Source organism: Rhinopithecus bieti, unplaced genomic scaffold, assembly GCF_001698545.2.
Source record: "Rhinopithecus bieti isolate Rb0 unplaced genomic scaffold, ASM169854v2 scaffold_56975, whole genome shotgun sequence".
Classification (NCBI taxonomy): Eukaryota; Metazoa; Chordata; class Mammalia; order Primates; family Cercopithecidae; genus Rhinopithecus; species Rhinopithecus bieti.
This window is the reverse complement of record NW_016823127.1, coordinates 127,679-144,496: the sequence shown is the minus strand read 5'-3', so window position 1 is coordinate 144,496 and position 16,818 is coordinate 127,679. Positions and strand designations below refer to the sequence as shown.

Below are 16,818 nucleotides of genomic sequence, written 5' to 3'. Positions count from 1 at the left end.
TGACCACATTTTCATGGGCTCACAGGCCATTTTGATATTCACTTTTGTAAGCTGCTTCTTCAAGATTTTGGCCTATTTTATAATGGGCTGTTTTTCTTTCTTTTTTTTTTTTTGAGACGAAGTTTCACTCTTATTGCCCAGGCTGGAGTGCAATGGTGCGGTCTCGGCTCACCGCAACCTCCGCCTCCCAGATTCAAATGATTCTCCTGCCTCAGCCTCCCTAGTAGCTGGGATTACAGGCATGCGCCACCACGCCCAGCTAATTTTGTATTTTTAGTAGAGACGGGGTTTCTCCATGTTGGTCAGGCTGGTCTCAAACTCCGACCTCAGGTGATCCGCCCGCCTCGGCCTCCCAAAGTGCTGGGATTACAGGCATGAGCCATTGCGCCCGGCGAATGGGCTGTTTTTCTTACTGATTTTCTGGAGCACCTTATGTATTTGGGAGCTAAACCCTGTGTTAGGTAGGTGTAGTGCAGACATCTTTTCCCAGTCTATGACAGGCCTTTTCACTCCCTTAATTGTGCTTTCTGATGAGAGTCTGTGCTTTTCTTACTGATTCCTGGTTATCATGTATCATCTTATTTCACATTGTGGATGAGGTTAAAAGTTGTTACTATAACACACGCTAGTTAAGACAACATCATGGAGAGGGGAACGTGGAGCGGAGGATTTTCTCCTCTGGGCTGCTTCCAGTTTTCGGAGTCAATCATATTGACCCTCTGGTTTTAGTTCCTTGAGTGGTTTCCTCCAGGAACCACTATTTCTTGATTTATTAGCTCTTGATGGTATCTACTCCCTTCCCTCCACGAATATAAGAGTTTCACTCTTATGATTCTCCAGAACTTCCCCTCCCCTTCTCTCCCCTCCCCGTGTTCTGCATCACTGCCCTCAGGTCCCCTGTGGGCAAATGCCCACAGCTTCAAAAGCTTGCTGAAACTCAACCAGAAGCAGAATCACTTGACTCAACCTTGTGAATCAGCCACTGACACTTCCCTCACTCCTCTTCCAGCCTTCCTCCTCGTTCCATCTTCTGACCTCTTTCACTTTTGCCTTCATATTATTAAGGTTGAGAATGTTTATATTCATCTTGTGAACATATCTCAGCCTCCCATGTCCTGTCTATAGATTGAATCTAAATGTTGAAAACCCAGTCTTTGAGGTTTCCATCACTGTACTTATAGGAACTTGCATCTCATCAACCTTGGCCATGATGACTTCCCTCTCCTGGACCTTCCTGTCTTAATGCTGTTCCAAAAAAAATCTTCTTCGTGTGGCCTGCAAATGGTTCCGCCTTTTTGATTTTCCACCGATGATGCTTACAATCATGCCGTGATCTTGTTGGCCTCCTCCTGTGCACCATGGCTGCTGTGTTTTTGAGCATAAATCTAGGTTTATTAATTTATCTCTAGGTCATTTCTCTCATTTCCTTTTTTCCTTCCTTCCTTCCTCCCTTCCTCCCTTCCTTCCTCTCCTGCCCCTTCCTTCCTTCCTTCCTTCCTTCCTTCCTTCCTTCCTTCCTCCCTCCCTCCCTCTCTTCCTCCCTCTCTTCCTCCCTCTCCTTCCCCTCCTTCCCTCTCTCCCTCCCTCCCTTCCTTCCTTCCTTCCTTCCTTCTTCCCTCCCTCCCTTCCTTTTTCCCTCCCTCCTTTCCTTCCTTCCTTCCTTCCTTCCTTCCTTCCTTCCTTCCTTCCTTCCTTCCTTCCTTTTCTTTCATCTCGCTCTGTCATCCAGGCTGGAGTACAGTGGCACAATCATGGCTCATTGCAGCCTAGACTTTCTGGGCTCAACTGATCCCCTCACCTTTCAGCCTCCTGAGTAGCTGGGACAAAAGGCACACACCCGGCTAATTTTTGTATTGTTTGTAGAGATGGGATTTCACCATGTTGCCGAGGCTGGTCTCAAACTCCTGGGCTCAAGTGATCCACCCACCTTGGCCTCCCAAAGGACTGGGATTACAGGCGTGAACCACCACGCCCAGCCCTCTCTAGGAATTGTGTGTGAGCTGACGATATTTCAGTGTGTGCCTAGTCCATCATTTTGAAGGCTAGGGTTGTCGGTCGTTCTCGAAGGGGGTCCAGGCTCTTGACACCTTGGTCTTAAAGCTCAGGGATCTCGAAGAATCAAGCCCCATTTAGGCCGATCCTCTGTGTGCAATCAATGTCCCGCTCACAGGGGCTGCTTACTGCCCATGCTTCCCTTTTGCCCTCCTTCCCTTCTCCTGGGATTGAAGAGCTCATAGAAGCACCGATTCTGCATCTCATGAGGAGATCTGCTGGAGACGACTCAGGATGGGTGCGGGAAGGTACCCTTCGGCAGCTGGTTCAGGGTTGACTCTGAAAGCATGGGGGTGGGGCAATCTCGACTCTCTTTAGAACACTGTCTGCTGTGCCGTCAGTCTCCTGAAGGTCACACAGGTGGCAAACACACGCCCCTGTCTCTGGGCTCACCTATGGGTGAACAGAATTGACTGTGACTCGTTCAGTATCATGCACTCAGATGCCTCTGCACAGGAGACCCTTTGTGTCACGATTGTCTCAGCCATTCATCGCCCTCCAACCTGGCTAACTCCTATCTGCCCTTAGGATTCATTTCAGGGACCACCTCCTCAGGGAAGCCTTCTCAGCTAGCCCCGTCCCCTCTGGGTTGTGTGAAATGCACCACCTCTAAGCACCCCCACCTCCCCAGCACATCCCCCTCATCGTGTGGTGGCTACCCGTTGTGCCCAGGGATGAAACTCTCAGTGTCTTGAGGACAGAGTTGGTGGCTATTGATCTGTAGGGAGTGAAGAAAAAACTTCCCCTTCGTCCTCTGAAGTTTTGCTGAAAGAGAAGCTCACGAAAGGCAGACAAATTGGCCGGGTGCGGTGGCTCACCCCTGTAATCCCAGCGCTTTGGGAGGCCAAGGCGGGCGGATCACCTGAGGTTAGGAGTTCGAGAACAGCCTGGCCAACATGGTGAAACCCCCTCTCTACTAAAAATATAAAAAACCAGCCAGGTGTAGTGGCAGTCTCCTGTAATCTCAGTTACTCGGGAGGCTGAGGCAGGAGAATTGCTCGAATGAGGGAGGCGGAGGTTGCAGTGAGCTGAGACTGCACCATAGCATTCTAGCCTGGGCAACAGAGTGAGACTTTGCCAGAAACAAAAACAAAAAATCAAACAACGACAACAAAAAAAACAGACAAATTGGAGAAAAGGCATGCACATTTTATTTAACGTCTATGATGGAGGCTTCAGAATGAAAACCAAAAGGTACAGGGGAAGTCATCCATTTTAATGCTTAGTTTCAACCAGTTTTGGGCAGCCGTGTAGAAATATAATTGGACAAAAAGGGTTTGATCGAAAGCTAATGGACCGAGGGGGAAATCCGGCAGGGCTTGTCTTTCTAGATTCTTCTTGGCCTCCCTGAGCAGCGTTCCTTCCTTCTGGGTGTGGGGTAGGGCCCTCTCTGGACTGGGAGTCATATGACTTACAGTCAAAATAGGTCAGAGAATTTCTTTTTTCTTTCCTTCTCTCTCTCTTCCTTTCTTTTTTCCTTCCTTCTTTCCTTCCTTCCTTCCCTCCCTCCCTCCCTCCCTNCCCCTTCCCTCCCCTCCCCTTCCCTTCCCTTCCCTTCACTTTCTTTTGAGACAGGGTCTCACTCTGTTGCCCAGGCTAAAGTTCAGTGGCACGATCTTGGCTCACTGCAACCTCCACCTCCCAGGTTCAAGCAATTCTCCTGCCTCAGCCTCCTGAGTAGCTGGGATGACAGGCACCCACCACCATGCCTAGCTAATTTAGATATGTTTAGTAGAGACGGAGTTTTGCCATGTTGACCAGGCTGATCTCGAACTCCTGATGTCAGATGATCCGCCCACCTTGGCCTCCCAAAGTGCTGGGATTACAGGTGTGAGCCACTGTGCCCGGTCCAGAGAATTTCTTTATGAACAGTTTTTATATAGAAAGGCAGAGAGAAGGTTACAATAATATTTTGGCTGGTTTGGGGAGAGAAGTAATATTTTGAGGTTTTAAGGCTGTTTGCAGGGTGGGGTAGAAAGGGGTTCTAGTTCCTACGGCCAGCTTAGCAAGAGAATGAAACTAGGACAGAAGGGCAGGCAGAGGTCAGAGAAAAACTATTGCTTCTGAGGCTGCTTCTCAGGCCTTCATTTTGAGATACTGTTTTCTGAGTCCCAACACGTTCTTTCACTGCGTTTTCCCCAAACATTGAATAAGCACTGACCATGTGCTAGGAGTTCAAAACCAAAAAAGAGGGGGTGATTTTAGTCAAATGGGAGCTACTTTCAAAATGTGTGGCTCACAGCAGGGAAATGAGAGCACTGGGGACTACTGGAACAGAGCTGCCTGGCCTGGGAGAAACCAACAAAGGCTTCCTGGAGGAGGAATGGCAGAGTGGACCTCTTCTACTGCAGCAGGAATGCCCCCAGCTGCTGCTGCGGAAAGGCTTATGTTGGCTGGGTTTGCCTTTGGGGCAGAGTGGCTAGCAGCTCCCCCTGCCCGGCGAGGGTAGTTCTGGGGAGAGTTGCCATGCTCGGATCCCATTTCCCATCATCCCCAACACTTTGCATTGGTTCTTGCCAGCAGAAGTGAAGATATAAAAAGCTGGCAGGACTTCCCAGTCTCCTTCCCCTTCCATCCCTGTGTGCAGAAGCCTCCGAGGAGCCTGGACCTTGATTTGCGACCTGGGGGAAATTGCCCATGTGCTCAGAGGAATGCTTGCATGACACTCTTGCGTGAGAGAGAAATAGACATCTGGCTGGGCGCGGTGGCTCATGCCTGTAATCCCAGCACTTTGGGAGGCCGAGGCTGGCAGATCACGAGGTCAGGAGATCGAGACCGTCCTGGCTAACATGGTGAAACCCCGTCTCTACTTAAAATACAAAAAGTTAGCCGGGTGTGGTGGCAGTTGCCTGTAGTCCCAGCTACTCAGGAGGCTGAGGCAGGAGAATGGCGTGAACCTGGGAGGCGGAGGTTGCAGTGAGCTGAGATCGTGCCACTGCACTCCAGCCTGGGAGACAGTGAGACTCCGTCTCAAAAAAAAAAAAAAAGAAAGAAATAAACATATTTTCTATTAAACCACTGCAGTTTCGGGGTTTATTTGTTCCCTATGCAGTGTCTCTTACTTCACCAGCACCCAGCCTACCAGATCACTTGAGCTCTCAACCTCTGGTGGAGCTGGTCGGCGGGATTAGGAAGTGATACCTAATATAGTCTTTGAAAGTCTCTGTCACCGAATCACTTGATCCTCATTCACTCAGTGCTCATAAGCCGAGTACCCGGCGCTGAAGATGCAGAGATGACACTGCCCTGCTCTCACAGGAGCCACAACCCACTGGAGAAAACAGGCGGAAAGTCCGACAGCCACGCCCCGCTCTGTCTACTCACTTTCCCCCAGGGTCTTCCTGGGTTGATGTTTCCTAGAGAGTTGGGGGAGATGTTCCAAGCTGAGCAGGTGAAAGGGAGAGTCCCAGGGAGAGGGCCGTTGGCCAGAGAGGTCAGCGGCAGGTGGGAGCAGGGACATGTCATAGATGGAGGAGAGAGACGTTGGTCCTGGGGCTGCTAGGGGCTGAAGTGCTGATGTGAACTGCCGGGATCACTGTCAGCCAATCAGGGCTGCCACGTACAGTTGCTCAGCCTTGTACTGCTCAAGGAGGATGAGTAGAGGCTGGCACCTAGGGAAATGTGTCTGTGCAGAGCAGGGGTACTTTTACTTTTTTCTGACTATCACAAAGGTGCCAAATGAGTCAGGTGCCCTGATACCAGTGAACTCAGGGCCAGCACTTCAACTCATTGCTTATTAGTGATGAGACTTCACAGATGTGGGGGTGAGAAGTGGGGGTGAGGGTAAGAGAAATAATGGAGCCACTTCTGCTGCTGCACATGAGTGGCACCTTCTCGCTTAAGCCTCACGGCACCCACGTGGGCAAGGGGTTCTTCTGGTGTGGGGGAGGGAGTTAAGTTTAGGTGGTTTGCCCAGATCTATATTCGGGACATCTCAGAGCCTCGACCTCCCCGTCCATGTAATAGCAATTGACAGACTCCCTCTGAATAGGGTGAACCTGTGTCCCTTTCACCCTGGATGGGGCTGCTCTAGCCTGCTGTCCCTGCCATGGGTGACAGCACCCCTGTCACTCTTGAAAGCGTCCTGGTTCAGATGAAAAATGCCACAGTGACCCTACTTCCCAGGCAACGTATGAGGCTAGAAATGATCAATTGCCAGAAAGATCTTGACAGGGCAAACGCATCACCTGATAGCACAGTCAGGGAGGACAGAGCCTGGGAGGGAGGCGCTGGGGCTGCCCAGACAAGCATCTATCCGGGAAGCTGCACAGAAGGGGCTGAGGGTGCAGCTGAGGACAAGCACCTGAATTCAAACTCTGTCATCACTCACAGAGCTCCCCGCTGCTGGCCAGCCCCGGTCAGAAGGGACAGGCCAGGCAGTAAGAGGAGAGCCAGTAGTGAGTCTCCCTGTTGGAAAGGGGTCACACATGTGCAGTCAGGGGGACTTGGGAGCAGCCCTGTCCCCACCCCTTCCTGATCCCACTCCCCTAGAGAGGGAGCCCAGAGGTGGGTGAGGGGCCTACCATGCCTCTTGCCACTTCCTCCTGTGTGTCCTTAGCCAGGGGACATACCCTGCCTGAGCCTCAGCATCCACATCTGGAAGTTGGGGGTAATAAGAGTTGCTCACCTAGGGGGATGGGGTGAAAATTAAACAAGATTCTGCCAGCAAGGTCCCTGGGTGTGCCCCCAACTCCTCACAACCTCCCTCTCTCTCCACTTCCTGCATCCCTCCCTCCTCTCCCATCATTGTTACTGTCCTCAGGCCTCCTCCCTGTGCCCTCTTTCCACTCTTTCACCTCCTGTTCCATTCAACTCCCCTGCTCTTCCAGAATCAGGGAAACTGAAGGATGAGCCTCAGTCTCTAAAGAAGGCAGAGACCTGGGTTGAGCAACAGAATAAAAGATCTTCTTCCAAGAAATGCAAACAGACTGTTCACCACCATCTCCAGTGGCTCACAGACACCAGCAAAGCAAGGCGCTCCTGACAAGTAGATTTTTTTAAAAATCAGAGTGAATTAATTCTAATTAAAAATGTGTCTTGGCTGGGTGTGGTGGCTCAAGCCTGTAATCCCAGCACTTTGGGAGTCTGAGATGGGCGGATCACGAGGTCAGGAGACTGAGACCATCCTGGCTAACACGGTGAAACCCTGTCTCTACTAAAAAATACAAAAAACTAGCCGGGCGAGGTGGCGGGCGCCTGTAGTCCCAGCTACTTGGGAGACTGAGGTAGGAGAATGGCGTAAACCTGGAGGCAGAGCTTGCAGTGAGCTGAGATCCGGCCACTGCACTCCAGGCTGGGCAACAGAGCGAGACTCCGTCTCAAAAAAAAAAAAAAAAATTGTATCTTACATTTTGGCCGGGCGCGGTGGCTCATTCCTGTAATCCCAGCACTTTGGGAGGCCGAGGCAGGTGGATCACCTGAGGTCAGAAGTTCAAGACCAGCCTGATCAACATGGTGAAACCCCATCTCTACTAAAAATACGAAAATCAGCCAGGCGTGGTGGCATGTGCCTGTAATCCCAGCTACTCAGGAGGCTGAGGCAGGAGAATCACTTGAACCCGGGAGGTGGAGGTTGCAGTGAGCTGAGATCGCGCCACTGTACTCCAGCCTGGGCGATAGAGCAGGACTTTGTCTCAAAAAAAAAAAAAATTATATTATATTTCAAGAATTAAATTATAAGATTATGGTTAATACTCTGGGAATAGTTTTCAATTTATTAATGAAATGATTATTTTAATTGGCTTCAAAGCTACACTTCTAAAATAAAATGTGAAGAATCTTCCATAATTTGTTAGGTAATTGCACCACGAATTGCAAGTGTGTAAATAAATATTAGGAAGTGAATAAATGTCATTCCTTTTGGAGTGGACCTTCATGTAGGGCAAAAGTCACACTAACTCCTTCTGGGATGAGAAAAGACAGCTAACCCTTCCGGGACAAGCACCTGAATTCAAACTCTGGCCTCACTCGCAGAGCTCCCTCCTGCTGGCCAGCCCTGGTCGAAGGGACAGGCCAGGCAATAGGAGAGCCAGCAGCGAGTCTCCCTGTTGGAAAGGAGCCACACATGTGTAGTCAGGGGATCTTGGGAGCAGCCCTGTCCCCACCCCCTTCCCGATTCCACCCCCTAGAGACAGAGCCTAGGAGGGAGGGGTTCCACATGGAGGATGGACTCTGCCCCTGGACAGCAGCCCCCTCCTCCCAGTCTCAGCCATGGCGGGCACTGGCGCTCTCTTGCCTTTCCATCTGCAGAGCCTGAAGCCCCTGGGTCCAGCCTCCTGGCCCTGGTCACCCTGGAAGACAAGATTGTCCAGAAACGGCAGCCTTCCCCAGGTCTCCCCTCAGCGAACTTCTGCTCACATATCTGGGGCCAAACTCTGCCACAATGTTGACAGTGACTATATGGGCCTGGAGGAAAATAATTATTTAGTGGAGGGGATTAGGAGAAGCAGGGAGAGGGGATGGCGCAGGAGGACAGGAAGAAGTCTGACAGCCATGTAGGCCCGAAGGGAAGAGCTAGCAGACTCTGAGATCCATGGAGACATGGAAGGAAAGGAGAAGAGAGGAGGGAGGACAGGGGCAGGGCAGGGCTGCAGGCAACTGCGGGAGGACAGGAGGCAGAGGACACGAAGGAGCCAGGAGGACAGGAACGTGGGAACAGAAGATGCTGGAGGGAGGTCTGTGACTGTGGGGACCATCAGAGCTGCCCGAGGGACTGAGAGTAGGGTTCCGTCACTACACACAACAAGACTCAGGCCCGTGGCCATGCTCAGGATCCAGGCTCTGCCCCAACATCTGCTCCTGCAGACGCGGCTCTCCTGCTGGTCACCTGGTGGCCCCCAGAGGGATGGCTGGCTATCTCCAGGCACTGGGCCTCATCCCAGGGAGGAAGAAAGAGGTTGTGGCCAAGCTGTGAGTGAAGCCCCAGGGGACAGGGGGCCTGGGCCCTTGGAAGGTGGGGTTCTGGGGGACGGTGGTCAGGTCTCCCTGGGACCTGCCCTATGACATGACTAACTGTGGGGTTCTTTCACCAGGGTACGCCCCTCTTGCCTCCCCTACACTGCCCAGAATGACCACACAATTTTCATCACTTACTTCCAATGAGTGGAGTCAGGGCTGTTGTCAAACCCAGAGTCACAAGCAAAGGACAGGGCATCACATGAGGGTGGTGAAGGCTCCTCTGGGGACCCTCCAAGCCTGGCTGCCATGACGTGCCAGGACAGGAAGCACACTGTCCTTCCTTAAGCTCCCACAGTGTGCCCAGCCTTTGATGGAAGTCTCAATTTAATTATAAATGCAGGCTTGAGGTTGCTAGTATCAATCATCTACCCAACTAATCTATAAATGAGTGCAATCACATTAAAAATGTTGATAGGGCTTTACTGGAACCTGACAAGCTGGTCATTGCATTCATAGGACTTGGATCCACTCATCTGATTTCGAAAACTACGAAAGATAAGGAGAGTTGAGGTAGAAAATGTCAATACATGGCTGGGCATGGTGGCTCACACCTGTAATGCTAGCACTTTGGGAGGCTGAGGCAGGCAGATCACCTGAGGTCAGGAGTTCAAGACCAGCCTGGTCAACATGGTGAAACCCCATCTCTACTAAAGATACAAAAATTAGCTGGGTGTGGTAGCACACGCCTGTAGTCCGAGCTACTCAGGAGGCTGAAGCAGGAGAATCGTTTGAACCCAGGAGGCAGAGGTTGCAGTGAGCTGAGATCACACCACTGCACTTCAGCCTGGGTGACAGAACACGATTCTGCCTCAAAAAAAAGAAGTCAATACTATCCTAAAGCTATAGCAATCAGAAGAGTGTGCACGGGCTGTACAAAGTCTTGATACAATTATAAAGCTATAACATTCAGAAGAGTGTGTGTAGGAGGGTGTTCGGGTACTCAGAAGGAAGCTCTAAAGTCACAAGGAAAAATTTCACCCCTTTTGGACTGGACATGGGCTGTGTTCTGGCAAATTACACAATGCAAGGTGGTGACATTCTTGCCCACTAGGGAGTCATCGAGGAAGGTCACATTGCCTAAGAATAGCAATTTATAAATCTCATTAGAGAGTGCCTGTGTAAATTCTTTATTTCTGGGCCACCCGTGTACTTCCTCACTAGTAAGGAGGAGAATTGGGTGAAGCTCACGGTTGTGGATTGCTGCAGCGTAAACAGACTTTACAAAAAAGAGCTTCAACTGGTGTCCTGCCCCTCTAGGGCACTCACTGGGGCCTTCATGCTGGCATTGGAAGAGTGGGCATCGGCAAGGACAGTGGCTGAAGAGGACAAAGAAAAGCAAGGTTTCACCCGCCCTGGTTGACCCATGAATTCTAAAGTGTCTCCCAAGGAATACTGGGAGACCCCAGCAGTTCACACTTGGTGGGTTGAACAGGGAATGTTAGTATGAATTATTCATCCAATATTGAACCCTACCTGTGCACAGCACGCTTGCCCAGTGAGAAGGGCAGGGCTTCTGCTCCTGCTCTGTGCCCGGGAGGGAGGCAGACACACGGGCTGTTATGGGAGAAGCTGAGTTCAGCCCATGAAAAGGCACCCATTCACAGGCACAAAAGCCCTGAGGAAGAAGCCAGCTTGGTGCACTTGACGGAACACCACCCACTTGGCTCAACAAATGTGTGCTGGTGTGTGTCTGTGTGTGTGTGTGTGCATGTGTGTGTGCGTGTATGCATGTGTGTGCATTTGTGTGCGTGTGTGCACGTGTGTACGCATGTGTGCATGTGTGTGCATGTGTGTGTGCATGTCCGTGTGTGTGCATGTGCGTGTGTGTATGTGCATGTGTGTGCATATGTGTGTGTACGTGTGCGTGTGTGTGTGTGTGCGTGTGTGTGTGCGTGTGTGTCTCACACATGCATATTTATCTACATATGCAAGAGGATAGGAGGAAATACAGGAAAACACTTTTGTAATCTTGTGGTTGAGAAAGCTGGCATAAACAAGGCACACAATGCCAAACACTACGGCCCTCAGGCCTCCCTGCCACGGGGATGCTGCCTTTTCTGCTCCGGATGTTTCCACGAGGCGGGCATGGAGTCTTCCCTGGAGAAGCGACATACCGTGGAGAGACACGTAAGAATTTTTACACTTAGGAAGGGCGGAGCAGCCATGATCTTAGGTATGAGCCCAAGGGAAGACAGCCTGATACATTTGACTGGGTTATATTTGAAACTTCTGCACAGCAGAAGACACCATACGGTAAACACAGGAGCCTGCGAGAGAACCTCTGCCCAGCATGAATCAACGGCCAAGTGACACGAGTGACACTATGAGCTTGGTGCCCTCTCCATCCAGAGCCAGAGGCGGAAGCCAGGCCCTTCCTCCCAGCCCAGACTCCTACATCCCCAACTTGAGCCATGGCGCACATGCTGGGCACTTACTGTGTGCACAGCAGAGGGAGCTGAGCTGCATCCAGAAACAGACCTAGGAGCTCACGGAGCCAAGGCCTGGGTCTCCACCCCTGGAGGAGGGTGGTGCCGAGAGCAGGGCCCCCGGCTCTCACTGGCCCGGAGCTCACTGTGCAGGGGCAGCCCAGGCCCTCCGGGGATGCCACTGGGGTGTCGGAGGCCAAGGAGCAGAAACAGCTGTGGGTGCTTCCCTCGGAGGACTGGGTGGGGCTGGGACCACAAGGACCTGCCCACCGCCTTCTCTATGGGGCATCTGGCTGTGTCTGGGAGTATCTTGCGGAAGGGTCCTTTCTACCATGTGGGATTGGTAGTCCAGACTTGTCTGGGAGCCAAGGATACCAAGCACGTCAAGTAGGTTCTTCTAGAAGGTTTTCCCTCCTGGAATGTCTGTGTCTCTGCCCCTCTCCGGCTGCCTGCATCAGGAAGGGAGGGAGCAGATGGGCTGGTGAAGTGAGTGATGTCAATCACATGTATCTACCGTCCAGGGCTCATTCTGTGCTGAGGGTCCTCCCGGGAATATGTGGCTCACCAGCGTCCCACCCCATAGAGAAGGTGGGGGGCCGGCCCTGGCAACCAGGACTGGAGCAGGAGGAGGCTGACCAGGAGCGTGGGGGGTGGGGGAGGGAGAGAGGGACCCCACTGTGCTGCCCCAGCGCAAGGAACACTGGTCTCTCCGATTCCTGGCCTTCCACGAGGCGGGACGCCCCTCCTCCTTCTCTGGGCTCCACCACCGCGGGGTGGTGGATACGGTGGGGGCTTCCACCTCAGGACCTCGGGAGCCGCATATGTGGCACACAGTGGGCCTCGTCGACAGCTGCTCATGAGCAAACAGACCCAACCCCTTCTGGTGGCAAAGACGCAGACACACAAGCACACACAGACAGCGACGGGACAGAAAGGAACCTTCCCCAGGGTTTCCCAGACACACCCAGATGTCTACCTCAGCTCTGCCCCAAGTCAGAGGATTGCAGCAATTCTTACCGGGAAGAGTGATGGCGAAGCCACGTCATCAACTCTGATCCTTTCGTTTTCATTTCTGGGTTCTGACAACAGCCCCAGCTCCACCCCTTAAAGCAAGTGGCCGAAAAATGGACAGCGTACAGTCACTCTGGGCAAAGAGGCCACCCCAGGGGGGGCACGGGGGACAGAGGGCCCCACCCTGGGAGGAGAGCACTGTCCCCTGTCCAAGGGCAGGTGCAGCCACCCCCCACCTCCCTTCCCCCCCACCCTCTGTCTGCCCCCAGCTTGGCCCCTTTGCCTGGAGAGATCCTTTGGCTGTTTTGATCACTTGCTTCTAGGATGAGGAGGGCAGGGCTGTTGTCAGAGCCCAGAATCAAAGCCAGAGGAGCAGGTGGACACTGAGGCTGTCCCTTCACCCTGCTCCGTGGACAGTGTTGAAGTGGGCATCTGGGTGTGTCTGGGGTATCCCAAGTAAGGGTCTTTTGTCACGTCACTCTGTTGGGGGCGGTGCACAGGGGCAGGGAGTCCTTTCTGTCCCGAGCTCCTCAGACTCCCGGTTTCCCTGGGTCTCATCTCAGAGCTTTGCCTATGACCTGGGAGCCCTGTGGGTCCAGGGGAGGGGACTGGACACAGCCCCATGAGACTGCTGAGACCTGGGCTAGGAACCGGCAGCCTGTGGTTCCTCTGGGCTGTAGGGGTCAGGGCCCCACAGTGGTGGCAGAGCCGGGACCTCGTACACAGCAGCATGGACTCCAGACCTGAGCAGGACCTCTCTTCTCGTCCCAGGGTGACACGAGCTGAGTGGCCCAGCAATCAGGGACCGCTTCAGGGTCCCTCTGCCCTGGTCTGTCCCTCTCACCCAGTCTGGACCCCTGTGGGGCACTTACCCTGTCCCCAGTTTTCCTTACAGGGGACCTGGGCAAATCCCAGGGAAGCTTGCACCTGTTAAGGAGGCCGTTCTCCTGCCTCCCGCTTGGGGATCCAGCTTCTTCTCCCCTTGGAACTTCCCCAGGCTCCTGTGGAAACTCCAGCAAGACCTGGTATTTTATCCCATTTTCACATTTATCACATTGATTGTTCAGCCAGCGTTCCAGGGACAGAAATGGGGGAGGGGCTGTCCTTGCCCAGGAAAGGGTGGAGTCTCCTTCCGTCTTCCTCACAGTTGGCCTAGGAAAGGTGCACACTCTTAACCACCCCTGGGTTCCCCTGTCGCCTTACAGACCCTGCTCTGCCCCGGCTACAGGGGGACCAGGAAGGGGCCAGTTGTGTCTGGGACATTCTTGCCTGGAGAGAGTCAGGCCCTAGTGCACAGAAGGATGTGGGTGTGGTCGGTGTGGGCACTGACAGGGGGTGGGGCACATAAGTCTCTGGGGAGCTCACTCAGAGGTTCCAGGTTGTAGCCCATATGGAAGTTCCTGGGTCCGGGGACTAGAGTGAGACTGTTCCCCACTCATGTCTGGGCAGCAGATGCCCAACCAGTGTCTCCCTCTGTCCACCCTTGGCCAGGGAGGGTCCTGGCCTCCCTCTCTGCTGGTGGGGACCCCCCAACACCCTCTCTTCTCTCCTCTCTGGAGCCCTGCTTGGGTGCATGGCTTGTACAGTGAGTTACTGAGAACTGAACTCTGGACAGTCCCTGGGCCCCAGTTTGCTTTGAACATTTTAGTCTGAGGCCATCTTTGTCATCAAATGAGAAGGTTCACAGATGTGCAGGTGTGCTGATAGTCCAACCTTTCTGGTGTGTAAAACTAGAAGGAGAAATAGACAACGTGCCTGTTTCTGTGATGGGCCGTAAAGTGGATTTTACAGATTTGGAGACATTCTGGAAGATCTAGACCTGTCTGGATCAGATAGGGGAGCAGGCATAGGGCAGTCATGAGTCCAGTGGGGCCTGGGCTGGCAGGAGCAACAGGGAGGAGGATGTGGCCAGGGTGGGTGAGCTGGGGAGACCCTGGAACCCAAGGCTGAGGACCCAGAGGCAGGAGACTCAGGAGACGCCCCAGGGATGCTGAGCAAAGCGTTGTCCTGTGATGCAGCTGTCCTGGGTCTCCCTGTAGAAAGCTCATGTGTGGGCTGTCCTGGCCGTGGGTCCAGGGCTGTATCTGCTCCAGGGGCATTTGATGCAGGTTAAGCCAGGGGAAAGGCCATCGCTCTGGGCAGCAGGAGCCACTGGAAAGGGTTGGGGAAGGGGGAAGGGTTGGGTCCTCCCACAGTCCCACAGGGCACAGGAAGTAATTGGGGCTGAAAGCAGAGCTGGCTGGATTGGGATGACACCCCCGAGGAAGGACAGGCCTGTGGGGGAACATGAGTAAGGACCACAGCCCATCTATGTCTGGGAACCCCAAAGTTGGTACAGGTGTGGTCTCTGCCCAGGTGGGCTGTGGGTACTGCGGGGCGTCCTGCTGGGTGTGCCTCGAGTGTGAACTGGGAAGGGTGGTCTCTGGTCAGACTCACACAACACACCAAGATGAGCTCACACCGGAACCACCCGAGACTCAAATGGGAGTTGACAGCCCCCAGGGGACATCTTCTTGACGAGAGGAGTCCAACATTGGGAGACAGAATTGGAGGGGTCCTCACGGCAGAGAACAGAGCCTCCTCTGGTCTGTCCATGAGGAGTGGCGCCCACCAAGATGACAGGGACACTGCTGAGGAGGGAGGATCGCTCCCACCTTCCTCTGAGGTTTCCACCTCAGCGAGCACCGGCCAGCCTGGGAGGGTGAGGAGCTGTGCTCTGTCTGAGTGGCCAGGGTGGGACTGTCCCCAGGACGTGGACTCCCCTGCATGGGACAGCTGGCCAAGGACAGAGGGGTCTAGTAAGAGCCAGGACAGGGGATTAGGCAGGACAGGGGGCAGCCCCCGGGCCCACAGGGCCAGCACCTTCTAGGGGCAGCTGTGCTGCGTGCAGCAGGTGCACCCAGGGAAGGATGGCACCAGACCTGCCACCGGGACTCGGGGGCTCACTTGGGGCAGGAGCACAGTGTCCCTCACATTTCTACAGGGCCCAGAGGTGGGAGAAAGGGCACAGGGTGGCCCTTCTGAGGGGGGATGTGTCCCTGCTGGGGACTCTGTTTGCTGGGAGGGGCTGGACTTTTAGGTACCCTTCAGAGCCTGTAGCACCTCCTCTGGATAATGGGGATGAAAACACTCCTCACTCTAGTTTACAATTATTAGGTACACTGATGCATAGGAGGATGCAGGACCTGCTCATCTCCCATCTCCACAGCCAGAGAAGACGCAGGACGCTAACAGGCAGCCCAGGATGCAGCAGGTACCAGGGAGCCTGGACCGGGCACATCCTGCACCGGCCGCATGGGAGGACATAGGGGTGGCTACCCTTGAGCCTGCTCCCTGGGGTGCTGAGTGTTATTCAGGGCCTTTCTCCAGGGTGTGGATACCTGTCCTCTCACCTGCCCCCTGGTCTCCTGCCTTCCAGATTCCTGCGGCCCAAAGGGAGAAAAGTGGGGCCGGGTCTACATCCCCATTGTCACTCCACAGCGTCCGGTGGGTCAACTGTCAGAGTGGGCACATCAAAACCAAAGCTTGCCCAAAGGCATGGCAGAGAACTTCCTTGTTCTGATGCTGACGTGGGTGGCATGCGTGGCCTGAGTTGGAGAAGGGGTGGGGCAGGGTATCACTGACTCAGCAGCTTCCACGTCACTTTGATGATATATTAAGGTGCTTGAATCCTAAGAGAATGTTGGTGAAGATCTCAACATCACTCCTTGAGCAAGTAGCAGGAGCAGGAGGACATAGACCAGGAACCGATAAGAGACAAGCACGTGGACGGCAGCCCAGCATCCAGGCTCAGGTATGGGAAGCCCCTCTGAGCACTTCTGTGCCTCAACTCCTCTTCGAGCTTTTCTGATGAGCACTCACCTCTCATCCTCAAACCCCTAGGGCCTCTCTTTTCCTCCTGACCCTCTCTCTGGACTTGGCCTCTTGCTCTAGGTTCCCAGTTTTGGTCCCAGCGCTGGTCTATCCTCCAACGGTACCAATTCCAGGTCTCCTTTCAGCTCCTGGGGCAGGTGCATAGGGAGCCTGAAAATCCCGGTAGATAATGGTGCTGTGCCCCAGCCAGTGAAGATGGTTGGAGAGGGGATTCTCCTCACTTGTCTTTAAATGAGCATCTGCTATTTCTTGCAAATGTTCTGTGTCTCTGGACTTGGCCTAAGTCCTTTTATGTTCAGTGTCATCTCGTTCTCCCTAATATTAAGAAAAGGGGATTTCTTGTAGGACCATTTTGCTATGAGGAAGCCTTGTTTCCTTTTCTTGAGAACACAAAGCAAGTGACTGGCAGAGCCCAGATTCATACCTAGGTCTACTCGAAATGGTAGTGAACAGAGATTTTTCCCTTCCTTCCTTCCTTCCTTCCTTCCTTCCTTCCTTT

The 16,818-nt window shown here is 53.4% G+C and overlaps 1 protein-coding gene across 5 annotated transcripts in view; it reads left to right on the top strand.

Moving 5' to 3' along the window:
- Window positions 1-11,034: 11,034 nt before the first annotated feature.
- APOBEC3A (apolipoprotein B mRNA editing enzyme catalytic subunit 3A) overlaps window positions 11,035-16,818 on the top strand; it is an 11,635-nt gene continuing 5,851 nt past the window's right edge. The window contains exons 1-3 of one of the 5 annotated variants that reach the window (XM_017861267.1): window positions 11,035-11,136; window positions 15,603-15,699; window positions 15,865-16,239. The gene's annotated coding sequence lies outside the window, so the exon portion shown is untranslated. Of the gene's footprint in view, window positions 11,137-13,397; window positions 13,472-15,602; window positions 15,700-15,864; window positions 16,240-16,818 lie in introns of those variants that run through there. The other 4 variants (XM_017861263.1, XM_017861264.1, XM_017861266.1 and 1 more) reach the window with 4 other exon arrangements.